Below are 15,409 nucleotides of genomic sequence, written 5' to 3'. Positions count from 1 at the left end.
TTACCAGTTACCTTGTGGCTGTAGAGGTGGGACACAAGGTCCCTTGCTTACCTCACCCAATCTCCTCTACTGTTAACATTCCATGACAGTACAACTGTCACGAGGAGGAAACTGGTGCTAGTGTGGGACTATGAGCCAGGCTCCACACTTCATGTTTTTTGTAGTCCTACTGGTGGTGTTTTGGCACTGGGGATAGAACCTAGGGCCTCAAGCAAGCTCAGCCAGTACTCCAGCGCTGGCTAGGCATAGGGGAGGATGTATTTGCTCTTGAGTGTCCGTCAGGTGAACAGCCCTTCTTAACCCGGGAAGGTTACATCGGGCTGGGGCAGAAACCTGGCCTTCGGCATCTGAAGCTGACCTTCTAATTAACATCCTTTCCCTTAAAACATTTCTTTCAGAGCTGGACCTAGACTAGAGTGCCTGCGTGTGCAAGGCCCTGGGTTCAAATCCCAGTAACACAAGAAAAGCAAAACGTACCTTTCTGGTTTTGGTTCCTTCTCCAGGTTCTCTAGTGGCCCCTGAAATACCACGCCCTTGTTTCCTGAGGGCAGCTGGGTGGAGTGGAAAACTAAACACTTGCTTCTTTGTTTCAAGGTAGGGTCTCACTCTAGCTCAGGCTGACCTGGAATTCACTGCGGAGTCTCAGGCTGGCCTCAAACTCAGTGATCCTCCTACCTCTGCCTCCTTGAGTGCTGGGATTAAAGGCATGAGGCACCACGCCTGGCTAAACACACCCCGAGGAAACTCTTGCTTTTGTCCCTTACAATGCTCCAGCCTGGAAGCTCCCCTTCCCCCCACATAATCTTCTCTTAGCCACGGAAGGCAGACTTCTGACACACTTGACGTGGAAACCAGCCTTTCTGCACCGGGACCCGGGATCAGCTCAAGGTGACAAGGCTGAGCAGGCTGGCCGCCTTCACACACTCAGAGACCTCTCCTCCTCCAGGAGGAGCCCTGAGCAAGCAAGCCAGGAACAGCCCAGCTGCTGCTGCTGTTTGGTGGGGGGGGGGGGGGAGGGCCTGTACCAGAGACCTGATGGGTCCCTAGATCTCCAGTTCAAATACCTGCACCATCAGCTGTGTAAGTGAGGCTTGCACAGGTGACTACAGGCTGTCCGCGGTGGCTTTGGGGAGGGAAGGGCCATTCCTGGAAGCATTCCAAAGTGGTCTAGGGGTGCTTTCTGCAGGCTGCATTCAACCCTGGTCTGAAGGCATGAGAGTAGTTAGACCAGGCCAGCAAGAAGGGCAGGAAGGACCAGGCCTGACGAAGGCAGCAGATAGGTGTGTGGCGACCAGGCAAAAGGGGTACTGGAGCCCGAGGTATACACAGGTAGAAGCTTCACAGTGACCCATGCCAGTGGTGCAGGCCTGGCATGCAATCCTGAGCCTCCTGGAGGGTGGTTTCTCTCTACCAAGGGTCCACCCCGTGCTGGATCCACACCCCAATCCAGGCTGGGTTAGACTGAGCTGGCCTATGAGCTATGAAGGGCAGGGTGGGGGCTGCCACCCAGGCTAAATTCCCTGGCAGCAGCAAACACTAACCCTGGCAAGGGGACCGGAAGGGGATGTCCTGCTTGCTCAGATAGGCCTCTGTGGACCCAGGTCAGCCTGACCCCGCTCCCCCTGGGCACCTGGGTTAGCATCAGGATCTGGTTATGCATGGCCAGCTGTGCTTTTTGGAGGACAGGCTTGCCACATCAAGGGTCTCTGCTCTGACTCTGGCTCCCTCACAACGGGGTGTCTTGCTGAGTCGCATGGAACTATTAAGCTTCCCCACATCAGTCAGGCTGGTAGGAGGCACAAAAGCTCAGACCAAGCCAGCAGCAACTAAAAACCATGTTTTCTTAGACTCCACTTACAGGTTTTTTTGAAGTAGGATCTCACTCTAACCCAGCCTGACCTGGAATTCACTCTATAGTCTCAGGCTGGCCTTGAATTCATGGAGATCCCCCCCTACCTCTGCCTCCCAAGTGCTGGGATTAAAGGTATGCACCACCACACCTGACTCAGTCACAGCTTTTTGCTTTTCAACCTTCTTCCTCCTTAGCTCGACTCTTTTTTTTTTCTTCCTTCCTAACACAAATGAGCATACCTTGGCATCCAGGGTCTCCTGTAAGTCTCTCTCAGCCACCCCTGGAAGGTCACTGTGACCATTATATTTACAAATGTGAAAAGATCTCCCCGGAGGATGTCACGGTGACAGGTGAGTCAGGAATGACACAGAATTGTGTAGGTCCCCATGCCAGTACCCCTCCCTCAACAGTGCAGGTAGCCTGACCAAGGATTAAAGTCACAGTGCTTACAGTCAGCTTCATTTGCATTACAGAGTACCACTGAGAAAGCAGCAGGTGTGACAGTAACCATCGCTGATACTACATGAAAGCTAGTGTCCTGAGCACATTACACATAGCAGGTACCCTTATCACTCCCATTTTACAGATGAGAAAACTGAGGCCAGGGGATGACCTAACTTTCACGTTGTCAAACAACCAGTCAACATACTAGATTCTGCAGAACCAGCCATGGCATTTCATCGTGGAAAAGCTCGCGTGAGCCCCTTTTAGCTGTCAAGAGGAGTCCCGAGAGCAGTCTACCTCTGACTAGTGAAGAACAGCCAGGGGACAGCATGCCAGCATCACCTTTAACCCGTGCTCGCCTACCCTGTTGTCAAGTACTTCCTCAGAGTCTACTCTATATTGGCACCTTTCTGGGCACTGGGGAGCACATGTGACAAATGGACCTAAGGTTATGAGGTAGAGACTGCGGTCCATTGCTTATTGTCACCCAGCAGGGACAAAGGACTGGCGTGAGTGGGCTCAGAGTCACATGGCGTGGCGGGGCAGCTGCCTGAGAAGTGACTTTGGTGGTTAACTTTGTTTAGGTGTCTCAAACGGATACTGCCCAGAGGGCATGGGGAAGATCCACAGCACTACAGGCACCAACCAACGGACAGGGGGGAAAAGGTAAAGCAGTGTGAGGTCCTCTTCTCCAGAGCTGGGGCATTCTCCTGCCCTTGGAATCAGAACTCCAGGTTCCTGGCCGTGGGACTCTGCGTTTCATCAGGGGGTCCCCTAGGTTCTCCATCTTTTGGCCTTTGATGATCACACCACTGGTAGCTGCTGCTCAGTGTCTCCAGCCTATCATGGGGCCCTCGGGCTCTACAAGTTGTAGTCAGTCCTCTGGCAGACTCCCTCTGTGTTCCATCTATGCCTCCCTGTCCCAGCACGGTGACAGCAGACCTGAGAAGCGTCAGGGCTTGTGGAAGAATGTCCTCGGTGGGAAGAATGAATGTTGAAGGCAGGAAGGAAGGAGTATTTGGAGCAAGTGAAGAGCAGCAGGGAGGGTGGGGAGGTGAGTCTGGGAAGACTTGAGAGGAGAGGCGGGCCCTGGGCCATGGTTGGAAGCGTGGTCCAGGGCTGGGGATGTAGGCCTCAGAGTCCTCAGCTGATGTGCAGAAAGCCCTGGGTCCTATCCCTAGCATTGCGTGACCTCACCTGGTGACGTACAACTGTCATCCCAGCACTGGGGGCGGGGGCAGAAGAGGGGGATCAGAAGTTCAAGGTCATTATCAGCTACATAGTGAGTCTGAAGCCAGTCTGGGATACACACACGCACACACACACACACAAATACATCCCCCACCTTATAATACATCCCCCACCTTATAAGCCTGACTGGTTGGAACAGTCACTATTGCTACCGCCAAGAACTGACTGTGGCCTCCAAGGCGGCATGGGGAGGATTGTGAAAGGCAAGTGCTGAGTGCAGTCACACTCTAGGGGAATCTGGGGCTTAACCGGACAGGAAGCATGGGAAGAGTCATGTTTACAGTCCAACTAGAGAAATGGCCTAGCCTTAGGCTACAGAATGCTACTCCTGTCCAGTCTGCATGGGGCCGGGCAGATGTCTGTCCAGGGCACCCTACACTCCACCTGCAGGCTCCTCACCCTCCTCCTCAAACCAGAGCATGCCGGGAGGGAGGGCAGGCCACCATCACACGGCTGCTGGAGCCCATCCCCAGCTCCCTTCTGCAGCACCCTCTCCAGAAGAGCTATGTGAGGAATGGGGTCAGGAGTAAGGCTTTGGGCTTGCAGTCCTCTTGTGAGCCCCGGAAAGGAACCGTGGGACACTGCCTCACTCCCGCTCTGCTTCCCAGGATGCACTTGGCGGAAGTCCCTCTGGGAACTTGCAATCCCAGGAGCTGTCTGAGAACCAAGTTTAGCTGAGAAAGGACTTGGACCTCCCACAGGCTGAGCTCCTAGTCCTTGAAGCAGCTCTCTGGGGACAAAACCTCTTGTCCAGGCCCTTTAGCTATCAAGTTTTATCTCACAGTTTGGGGGCTATATTCAGGTCCCATTCAAGGCAATACAATTCACTTGAGCATGGGCTGGAGGGATGGCTTAGCTGTTAAGGCGCTTGCCAGCAAAGCCAAAAGACCCAGCAGGTTCAAATCCCCAGTGCTCATGAAAAGCCAGATGCACAAAGTGGCATATGCGTCTGGAGTTTGTTTTCAGTGGCTAGAGATCCTGGTGCACCCAATCTCTCTATCTGCCTTTCTAATTAATTAATAAAATCCAGAACTGGGCGTGGTGGCACACACCTTTCATGCCTGCATTTGGGAGGCAGAGATAGAAGGGTCACTGTGAGTTCGAGGCCACCTTGAGACTACATAGTGAATTCCAGGTCAGCCTGGACAAGAGAAACCCTACTGCGAAAAACCAATAAAATAAAATTCAATGAGCAAGTGTCAGGGGCCTCTGGAACCCCTCACTGTCCAGAGAAACCGCCAGGTGCTCTGTCACTTCCACAGGTAGAGACTGCCCCACTCAGACCCCAGTCTGCCATTTGCTGTGTGTGTGTGTGTGTGTGTGTGTGTGTGTGTGTGTGTGTGTGTGATGTGTATCACCATCCTGTTGCTGCACTGTCTCATCTAAGAGTTGGATGAAATGCCAAGTGCAGGGTCCAGGACGCACTAAGTGCCCAATACACGCTAGTTCTTTTTACCCCTGTGGTTAGTCCCCAGCCTGGCAGAGAGGAGAGTGCCATCAGGTGGAGGGCAGAGGATGCAAAGGCTTGGCATGGAGACCCAGCCAAGACCCCAGCTCTGGCAGGCACAGCAATAACAACAGAGTTTAGGGTTCCACAGTGAAGGCCAGGCGAAGCTTGAGCCTGCTGGGGTGGGGGTGGGGGCTAGAACACAGCGCCATGCTTTCTGGGGCGTCGGGGAAGCAGGTCTGAGATTCCCTGGAAGAACCCCACCTGTCACACCAACCCACTGCCAGAAACCGTGAGCTACATCCCACCCCAGGGGCCTGAACATGAGGGGCAGGGGGCCAAGCTAGAGTGGCAGCTTGTGTTGGTGCCCTTGAAAGTTTGAGCTGGGCGGGCTTTCATCCTTCCCTCCCTCTTCTACCTCTCCCTTCCCTCCTGTGCCCCCTCCCTGGCCTCTGCTCGGAAGGCGATGGCTGGAGAGGGAATCTAACGAGCTGGAGCCCGGTGGCTGTGTGAATCAGGGTTCTCCAGACCAGAAAGAGGATTTATTAGGGCTAAGTGGCTCACTTGGTTATGGATGCTGAGAAGTCCGGCGACAGTCCTCTACCAGCTAGAGACCCTGGGAGACCTGGTGGGTTGGCCTAGGCAAATCCAGAGGCCTTAGAGCCAGGGAAGATGATGGCGTAGTCCTCAGCACAAGGTTAAAAGTTGGAGAAAGCATGGGCCACTGGTGGGAATTCTAGCAGTCCAAAGCTGGAGTCTGGCACCCCAGCCCCGTGAGAGGGATTCATGGCCTTTCCTCTTCTCAGGCCTCCAGTCCATCAGGCAGTGCTCTCCCATGCTGAAGCGGACCTTCTTGTCCCCAGCGCACCTACTTCCTGGCCAGTTTCCTCCAGAAATACCCTCACAGACACTCAGAAATAATGCATGGCCCCTTCTCTGGGGATTTCCTAATCCTAGCCAAGGTGACACCTAAAACTAACCATCACAATGACCCAGTCATGACCTCAGAGTCAGGTTCAGGTTGAGTCCTGCCAATGCCCTCTGGAGGCTGTGGTGTGGGGCTGGCTAGGCGGGTAGCAGCTCTGGGGTACAGCTGTCCTAGGGGTACAAGAAGGCACCCATGGAGCTCTCCGTGGTCCTGAGATTGTCTACGCTGACCAGGGTCCTAGGTTGGCCCTAGGGTGCCTTTGGCTGGTGTGGCCCCTGCCCCTGCTCTCTGCCCTTCTCTGGTTCAGATGGCTCATGACACTTCCCTTGTGTGCCCCTGACCCTCAATGCCTGGTCCTTGGCATCCTCAGCTCTGGAATAGCAATGAGGCCTCTATGTCCTCCAACTGGGACAAGGGGCCAACCTCCACTAGTGGACAGGCCAACACCCTAGACACTCTTGAGGTGTCCATGAGATGGAATCTGGAGGTGTCCTCGGCCTCCATCTACAGCCACCAGCTTAGAAACAGTTCAAGGATGGACCTCACTGGTATCCGGGACTTGGTCCATATACTTAAAAGGCCATCTTGACTGAGTTGTCCTCACTCTCCATCCTGTGCCAGGCCCCTGAGCCCTCTGCCCACCTCCAGGAGCAGAGCAGAAGTGTCTGCTGCCAACCTGTGTGGGTAGCGGCTACACTCTTGCCTGTGGCTTGTGGAGTTACTCCGTCTCCCTGCGCCTCAGTTCCCCTTCCATTAATCCAGGCAAGTGGCTGGCTGGAAAGCCTTCCTAGGCACCCAGCGGGTTGCTCAATGAGCACTGGCCTCCAGTGTTACTGGAAGTCTGCGGGATTTGATGCTGTAACTGGGCGGTGAATGTCCTCAGCAGTTTACTGTGCCTGAGCCTCAGTCTTCGCAGGGGAAAGAGATGCCCTGTCTTGCAGTTTGTAGAGCCATGGTGTCAAAAATCCTGGCATTAGGAACTGTTCTGTAAATGCTCGTCCTTTTTTTTTGGAGGGGTGGGCCCTTCCATGTGGGTCTCCTGCCAGGCAACCAAATGCAGATGCCCTGCAGGGCATGCCTCGCTCTGGTGGGCTTTGGGAAAGGAACGGACCAAGCGGGGACTGCTTGCCACTGACTGGTGACTGGAACCCATCACTCTACGGGCCCATGTTTCTGCATCAGTGTCCCTGGAGCTCCCACAACTAATTCCCATTTCTCCCCTGGGATGAAACAGCAGGTCAGTGTCCAGGGCTCAGAAGACAGCGACCTCCTCCTCTGGTCTTGGAGACTAAATGAGGATTCCCTGACTTGAAGTTTCACAACACCACATGTGGCGACAAGGCACAGCGGGTGGCTACAGACCACAGCAGAGTCCCAAGCAGGACTGGAGGAAGAGCTAGCTAGCGCTAGCCACTAGTCATTCCTGTGGGGAGCAGGCAGAAGGCCAGGCTCCGCATGGGTTGTGGCTACATGCGATGGTCACTCTACTACCCATGTGCCATCCAGACTGCACGTGGACATTCCTAAGCAGCTGGGCATTTCTTTCAAATATTTTGTGTTTATTTATTTGAGAGAGGGAAAGAGGCAGAGAGAGAGAGAGAATGGACACACCAGGGCCTCTAGCCACTGCAAACGAAATCCAGATGCACGTGCCACCTTGTGCATCTGGCTTACGTGGGTACTGGGGAATTGAACCGAGGTCCTTTGGCTTTGAAAGCAAGCGCCTTAACTGCTAAGCCATCTCTCCAGCCCCCGAGGTGGGCATTTCTATAAGTATAAGAGGAAACAGAGGTTGAGAGAGGCTGAGCACCCACCCAGCCACAACCTGCTGACGAGAATGAAGGCAGGGGAAATCGACCCCCCCGCCCAAGGCATCCTGCGCCAGCCCACAGAAGGCCTGGCTGAGGAGGGCCGGGGTCCCAGGAGGCCAAGTGTGGTCAAGAGTGCCATCCTCCTTGGATGACCAAAGGGTCTTTGTGAATCCTGTGCACCAGGGGACAATTGCCACTGTGTCCATCCACGGGTGGAGAGGAAAGCTACACCAGTGCTCGGGAAGGTGGGTGCCCAGGCCACCTGGATCCCCACCAGAGGCATTCTACCTGCTGTGTGGCTTCAGCTCCAGGGAAGAAGCAAGCCATGCTGACAATTCTCAGTCCCTCCGCCACCTCCGGCGAGCCCCACCGCTGCCCACGGCCTTTCTCCGTCCAAATCCTCTGCACTATGCACTGACCCAGCACCCTGCAGGCCGCCAAGGAACTCTCCCAGCGGGGCCCTGAGTGCCTGCGAGAGCTGGTTCCCAGGCCTGGGAGCGGCCGCCCCGGGACTCTCTCCTTTCCCAAACTCCCAACCTGCACATCAGCTTCCACTCCCCTAGAAGCCCATGGACAGAGACAGCGGAGTTTGACGCCAGCCTGGGACTGCACGGGAAGTTCCAGGTCAGCCTGGGCTACAGTGAGACCACACCTTGGGGAAAAAAAAATTAACTACAAGCTGGGCGTGGTGGCGCACGCCTTTAATCCCAGCACTGGGAGGCAGAGGTAGGAGGATCTCTGTGAGTTCAAGGCCACCCTGAGACTCCATAGTGAATTCCAGGTCAGCCTAGGCTAAAGTGAGACCCTATCTCAAGAAACCAAAAAAAAAAAAAAAAAAAAAAACTACTGTTAAACATATGATAGTAACATTTAAGGATAAACAGTTTTTGATGGTTATTCTAGGAAAAAAAAATTTTTTTTGAGGTAGGGCCTTACTCTAGTCCAGGCTGACCTGAAATTCACTCTATAATCTCAGTCATGGCAGTCCTCCATCCTCCGCCTCCCAAGTTCTGGGATTAAAGCCATGTACCACCATGTGCAGTTTAGGAAACCTTTTTGTTTGTTTGTTTGTTTGCTTGTTTTTATTTTTTCAAGGTAGGGTCTCACTCTAGCCCAGCCTGACCTGGAATTCACTGTGGTAGGAAACCATTTTTTGAAAGATGAACATTGCTGACCTCTCTGGTGAAAAAGACAAGAATATACCTTGTGTTTTCTTTCTTTATTTCTTTTGTTTTTTGAGGTAGGGTCTCACCCTAGCCCAGACTGACCTAGAATTCATTGTGCAGTATCAAGGTGGCCTTGATCTCATGGCGATCCTCCTACCTCTGCCTCCTGAGTGCTGGGATTAAAGGTGTGTGCCACCACACCTGGCCAAAAATATGCCTGTGTTTTCATGCATGCCTTTTCAGTATTATGCATTTATAATTGGAAGAAAATTGTGGCAACAAATTTTATCAAGCCATCACAAGGCAAAGGCAATGGAATAAATTTATACATAATTAAATTCTCACAACCCACCATCCCACTTTACAGATGAACTTACTGAAGTTTAAAAAGTTTCCCAACATTAGGTAACCAGTTAAGGGTCAGTTTCCAGCCCAAGCCAACAACTTAAAACTCTGAAGTTATAGCTGGGCGTGGTGGTGCACGCCTTTAATCCCAGCACTCTGGGAGGCAGAGGCAGGAGGGTTGCTGTGAGTTCGAGGCCACCCTGAGACTCCATAGTGAATTTCAGGTCAGCCTGAGCTAGAGTGAGACCCGACCTCAAAAAACCATAAAGAAAAACCTCTGAAGTGATTTTACTGTCCTGCATTTACTCTGAATGATTTAGGATTTGGAGAAACAAATTTAAGGCAAGTGGCTACATGGGTCAGTCATCTGGGTAGGTCAGCTGTGCTCAGAAGCCCTCCTGGCTCCCACTACCTAGCTGTGAGGCTGTGGCCTGCTGTCCACGGCATGGCCCTGGCTCACCTTCCACATGGTAACAGCAATGACCGCCACTTATCGCAGCCTCACGGGGCGCCAGGAAGAGACTGGGGGCTTCCCACATGCTTTGTCCTCACAAGCACCCTCAGAGGGGTAAAGTGACCGCGAGACCCCTCCTCTGCTCAGCCATGCAGACTGACCGTCCTCCCAGGTCTGAGACCCACACCTCCCCCACCCAAGTGGGAGGGAAGAGGCAGGCCTTGGAATGGAGCCCCAGAACAACCTGGTAGGCCTGCGCCCATCGATGCCCAACATGCCCAGCTTCCGTGCTACCCAGCAGCACTTCTGTGACTGCAGAAATGTACCTGGCTTGCACTGACCGCTAGCCCCGTGTGGCCATCAAGCAGTTGAACTTGGCTGCAGCAGCTAACGATCTCGCTCTCTCTCTCTCAAGAGAAAGAGCAAAGGGAGAGAGAATGGATACACCAGCGACTCTTGCCACTGCAAATGAACTCCAGCAGCATGCACCATTCATGTGGATACTGGGGAACCGGACCCAGGAATCAGCCTTTGCAAGCAAGCACTTTTAATTGTCGAGCTGTATCTCCAGCCCAGGAACTGACTTTTACTTTGATTTGATTCTAGTAGCCACACATGCAAGAGGTACGGTAATGATATGCTAAGGTATGGTATCGTAGCTACTGTATGGAAACACACTTTAGATTGATCTGAGTACTTAGGCAGGAGCCAGCTGGATCCATTACACCAGCCACACTGGAATGATGGGGCCAGATGAGCCAACAGCCAGCCAGGATGAAAGGGGGGGACCTCAGTATGAAATGGCAGTGAGGCTGATGACAAGGTCTCAGCACAGTGGTGCCCTACAAATGCTAGGTGACTATAGAGGGAGGAAAGCTGCCTGGCACCCTGGAACATTAGGCAAGAGCCCAGAGATGGCAATCTGTGCCCTAGAAGGGATGAAGGGGGCCAGCAGATCCATGGGGAGGTGGGTGTCAGGGGCTCAGCAGTGCCTGATGTGCAGTGAGGTTGGGAGAACCCCAAGTGACCCAGGCCAGGGGAGGGGGAAGCAGTGGGGTCAGAAGAGAGCAGGTGAGGAAGGAGAAGGGACCCTGGAGCCTTGCTCTACACAGAGGCAGCCCAGGCTATATCCAGACCCTGAAGCCAGACTGCCGAGGTTCTCCATGTCCCCAGGTCTCAGCGACTTCCTCATTTTGCCAAACAGGGCTATGATGAGTGCTCCAGGAATGAATATAAATATTTGTATGCATATATGGAATTGTTAATACTTATTTGAGACAGTCAGAGAGAGAATAAGGGCTGGAGAGATGGCATAGCAGTTAAGGTGCTTGCCTGTGGAGCCTAAGGACCCAGGTTCAATTCTCTAGGTCCCACATAAGCCAGATGCACATTGTAGCACAAGCGTCTTGAGTTAGTTTGCAGTTGCTAGAGGGCCCGGCAAGCCCATTCTCTTTCTCTCTCTGTCTCAAATAAATAATAAATAAAATATTTTTAAAAATAAGTTATAGGGCTAGAGAGATGACTTAGCAGTTAAGCGCTTGCCTGTGAAGCCTAAGGACCCTGGTTTGAGGCTCGATTCCCCAGGACCCATGTTAGCTAGATGCACAAGGGGGCACATGTGTCTGGAGTTTGTTTGCAGTGGCTGGAGGCCCTGGCACGCTCATTCTCTCTTTTTCTCTGTCTGTCACTCTCAAATAAATAAATAAAAATTAAAAAATAAGTTGTATTAAAAAAAGAGAGAGAGAAAGCCGGGTGTGGCAGCACACGCTTTTAATCCCAGCACTCAGGAGGCAGAGGTAGGTGGATCGCTGTGAATTTGAGGCCACCCTGAGACTCCATAGTGAATTCCAGGTCAGCTTGGGCCAGAAGTGAGACCCTACTTCAAAAAACCAAAAAAAAAGAGAGAGAGAGAGAGAGAGAGAGGGGCTGGAGAGATGGCTCAGCAGTTAAGCACTTGCCTGTGAAGCCTAAGGACCCTGGCTCAAGGCTCAATTCCCCAGGACCCACATTAGCCAGATGCACAAGGGGGTGCACGCATTTGGAGTTCGTTTGCAGTGGCTGGAGGCCCTGGCGTGCCCATTCTCTCTCTCTCTCTCTCTCTCTCCCCCTCTCTTTCTCCATCTGTTGCTCTCAAATAAATAAATAAAAATAAACACACACACACAAAAATTTTTAAGCATGAATGGGAGTGCCAAGGCCTCTAGCCATTGCAAATGAACTCCAGATGCATGTGCCACCTTGTGCATCTGGCTTATGTGAGAATCGAACCTGGGTCCTTAGGCTTCACAAACAAGCACCTTTAACTGCTAAGCCATCTCTCCAGCCCTTGATTATTTTTAATATCTCTATTTTATTTGAGGGAAAAAGAAAGAGGCAGATAGAGAAAGAGAGGGAGGGACCATACATATAAATTTTGCAGTACTGGGGACTGCATCTAAGGCCTCAAGCAGGCTTGGCAAATACTCTACTACTAGGCTGTATCTCGAGTGCCAGGCATTGATTTAAAGTGCCAGGGCCTGGGCCTGGCAGGACAAGCACCAGGTGCGCACGTGAAGCGAGGCCTGGAGAGGGCACACGGCTGAGGGCCTGCGAGAGGCTCTGCAGGGAGAGCAGGGTTCTGAGTCGGGGCAGGGACCCAGGGTAAGAACGGACGGTGACTTCCTTACTCCATGAACAAGCGGATGGGGCTCAGACATGGGCAGTGACCTGGCCAAGGCCACACTGCAGGCAAAACCCAAGGCTCTGACTTCAGGGGATGATGCAGTGCTAGGCTGGATTTGCAGCCGCCAGCCTTACAGGGGATTGTACGAACTATTCGGAGGCGACATGGACGACGGATACCCTACTTGGGCCAGTGGTAACTGGGTCCTGGCAATTCTTCTTGCCTCGTGCACACAGCCTGGTCTGAAGCTGCGGGCAGGGAGAGAACGAATAGCATTCCAAGCACAAAGGAGTGGGACAAGGCTACTGCCTCAGAGTGGGGACATGGAGGTGGCCAGGCCAGAGTGAGGGAGTCTTCGTGCATGCGAAACTTGCAGGCCTAGGGCTGGGACTTCTCGGGGATCCGGTCCTCCTTCATGAGGGCTGTCTCTCTAGCAGGGCCACATGCCCAGTGAACTGGCCGGATGATGAGTGGAGCTGGCCAGGGTGGAAGAAGGTGACTCGGAGCTTTGAGAAGGCCGGAGGGACCTGAGGACTCTAATCTGGGACGCCGGTGCTCTAATGAGCCGGACAGAAGGACGAGGCCCTCGCGAAGCTCAGCGCACAGGGGGATGGAGGGCAGATGAGAGTGAGCTGACAGTGTGCGACAGGCAGCCCGAGGAGGACCCTTAAGCCAAGGCCCCGGGTAGAGGAGCCACTGCAGAGGGCACAGCAGCCCGCGCAGGGCAGGCTGGAGACACGAAGGTGGACATATGAGAAACCCCCAGCCCAGTGTAGTGGGTAGAGTTGAGTATGAAACCCTTGCACGGACCCTTGAGGGTGGAGCGAGATCAGAAGCTCTAAGCAGCTAAGCCCTCCGGCCAGGCAGAGGCGGGTGGACGGGGCAAGCACCTCCCAGGAGATGGTGACTCCCTTCCACTCACCTTCATGACAGCCCAGCGCTCTTCCTTCTCTCTCTTCTTCCTTCCCCTCTTCCCTCCTCCCCTCCTCAGCCAGAGGACCTCCCCTAACTCACAGCTGACTGGTGACAGCAGCAAGTTTCACACTCATCTGCCATCTGGGCTCCTCACTCAGGTTTTGGGGACAAAGTCCTCCCTGGCACCCTGATGCCATCAGGGTTCACAGTATGATCTGCTTCTACCTCCCCAAGTGCTAGGATTACATGTGTGACCCTAAACAAGCCATCTCCCTGACTCCGGCCAGTGACTGGGCAGCCACAAGGGCCCCCACACCCAGGAGAACTCCACCTACCTGCCCTACCAATGACCCCCCTCATTTCCTTGTCCGAGGCCTCCCTTGCCAGCCTGGACCAGCGTGAGCCCCGAGGTACAGCAGTCAGGCTTGGCTACAGGATTTTCTTTTTTTTTTTTTTTAAGAGATAGATAGCAAGACAGAGAATGAACATGTCAGAGCCACTAGCCAATGCAAATGAACTCCAGACACATGCGCCATTGTGCATCTGGCTTTAGGTGGCTACTGGGGAATCAAACTCGGGTCCCTAGGCTTTGCAGGCAGTCTCTCTCGAGACCAGGCAGACCTGGAACTCACTCTGTAGCTTAGGCCAGCTGCAGAGATTTTTTTTAAAACCACGTTCACAAAACCCTAAGTCCCCTACAGAAACAAAGGGCTGCCCAGCAGACCCTCACCTTTACCCAACACCAATGGCAACAGGTCACTCTGCATCATGCCACCAGCAGCTTGTCACAGAGCTGGGGAGCGACAGTACTCGAAAAGGCTAGGGAAAGTCCAAAGTAAGGCCTAGGCTTCAAGAGACCAGCAGGACGTGGTCACACACGGGGCAGACTCCTGCCCAGGCTGCCCCTGCCGTGCCATCGCCATCCATCCCTCCTTGCCCACATCTCTTCTTCCTCCTCCCCTGCACTGCACCCTGGCCCCCGGGGGTGGGGGGAGAGGGGGGGACTCACCAGTAAGAGAGAGGCCTCCTAGGCTGGTGCACCAGCGCCTCCGGAGTTAGTCTGCTTGCTGTGTCAAACCAACACCCACAAGCGCCCCAGAGGTCTGCCACACCGGGGGCGTGTCTAAGACCACCCAGAGCTGCCCTCCAGAAGTTTGCTCAATGGTCCTGGTTGCATCCTATGCCAGCCTCCCTTAACAGTGAGGAAACCGAGGCACAGATGATAAGCCTGAGCTCTCCCAGTGAACGTGGCTCCCCACACGCGTGGGGTTACTGCCTGCTCCTCTCCAAGCCATTGCCCCCAACTCTGCCGTCACCTGGGACCCGCCCTGAGCCCTCCTCCCTCAGCGCTCAGTCCCAGCTGCCACTGAGGACTCTGGGTTTAGGGCCTGGGTTTTATGACGGCTGTTCTAACTTCCCTACGCAGAACTGGGTGTCAGTAAGTGACTACATAGAGGATGGCCCTGGGCCAGACCCAACGCTAACCCTGCCCTCCAGCTGGGACTGCCTTCCCAGCTGGGCACCTCACCTCTCAGGTCTCCTCATTTGTAAAATAGGTAACCCTGGAGAGGCAGCCCCACCTTCCTGGGCAGGGCAGGGCAAAGATCTGGAGTCAGGTGCCCGGGTGGGGGATGGGGAAGCACCTGCACGCTCCCAGCCTGGAGCGAGCTGTCAAGGCCAAGTGCAGATAAACTCACACCTGCCTCCTCAGATCCTCACCCCAAGGGCACAGGGTCCTAGAACTGTGCCCTGGTCCTCCTCTGGGGGGCTCCTGGGCACTCTCATTGAGGCGTGGATGGAAACTGAGGAGCAAGTGCGGGTACCGAACTCTCTCTCCTGTCTTGTTTGTTTTTCTCTTTTGAGGTGGTTTTTTGTTTGTTGGTTGGTTGGTTGGTTTTTCGAGGTAGGATCTCACTCTGACCTGGAATTCACTATGTAGTCTCATGGTGGCCTTGAACTCACAGTGATCCTCCTACCTCTGCCTCCCGGAGTGCTGGGATTAAAGGTGTGCGCCATTCTTCTAAATTTTTTTGAGGTAGGGTTTCCGCTGTAGCCTACGCTGACCTGCAGTTCACAATGTAGTCTCAGGGTGGCCTTGAACTCAGGGAGATCCTTCTTGGAACCTCTGCCTCCC

At 53.8% G+C, this 15,409-nt stretch overlaps 1 protein-coding gene across 3 annotated transcripts in view; it reads right to left on the bottom strand.

Moving 5' to 3' along the window:
• Positions 1-15,409, bottom strand: part of Mgat3 (beta-1,4-mannosyl-glycoprotein 4-beta-N-acetylglucosaminyltransferase) — a 39,510-nt gene that overhangs the window by 6,367 nt on the left and 17,734 nt on the right. The window contains exon 1 of one of the 3 annotated variants that reach the window (XM_045153315.1): positions 14,285-14,401. The exons of the other annotated variants lie outside the window; for them this stretch is intronic. The gene's annotated coding sequence lies outside the window, so the exon portion shown is untranslated. Of the gene's footprint in view, positions 1-14,284; positions 14,402-15,409 lie in introns of those variants that run through there. 3 annotated transcript variants of the gene reach the window in all.

Source organism: Jaculus jaculus, chromosome 6 (genome assembly GCF_020740685.1).
Source record: "Jaculus jaculus isolate mJacJac1 chromosome 6, mJacJac1.mat.Y.cur, whole genome shotgun sequence".
Classification (NCBI taxonomy): Eukaryota; Metazoa; Chordata; class Mammalia; order Rodentia; family Dipodidae; genus Jaculus; species Jaculus jaculus.
The sequence above is the reverse complement of the archived record's forward strand: the minus strand, read 5'-3'. Positions and strand labels throughout refer to the sequence as shown.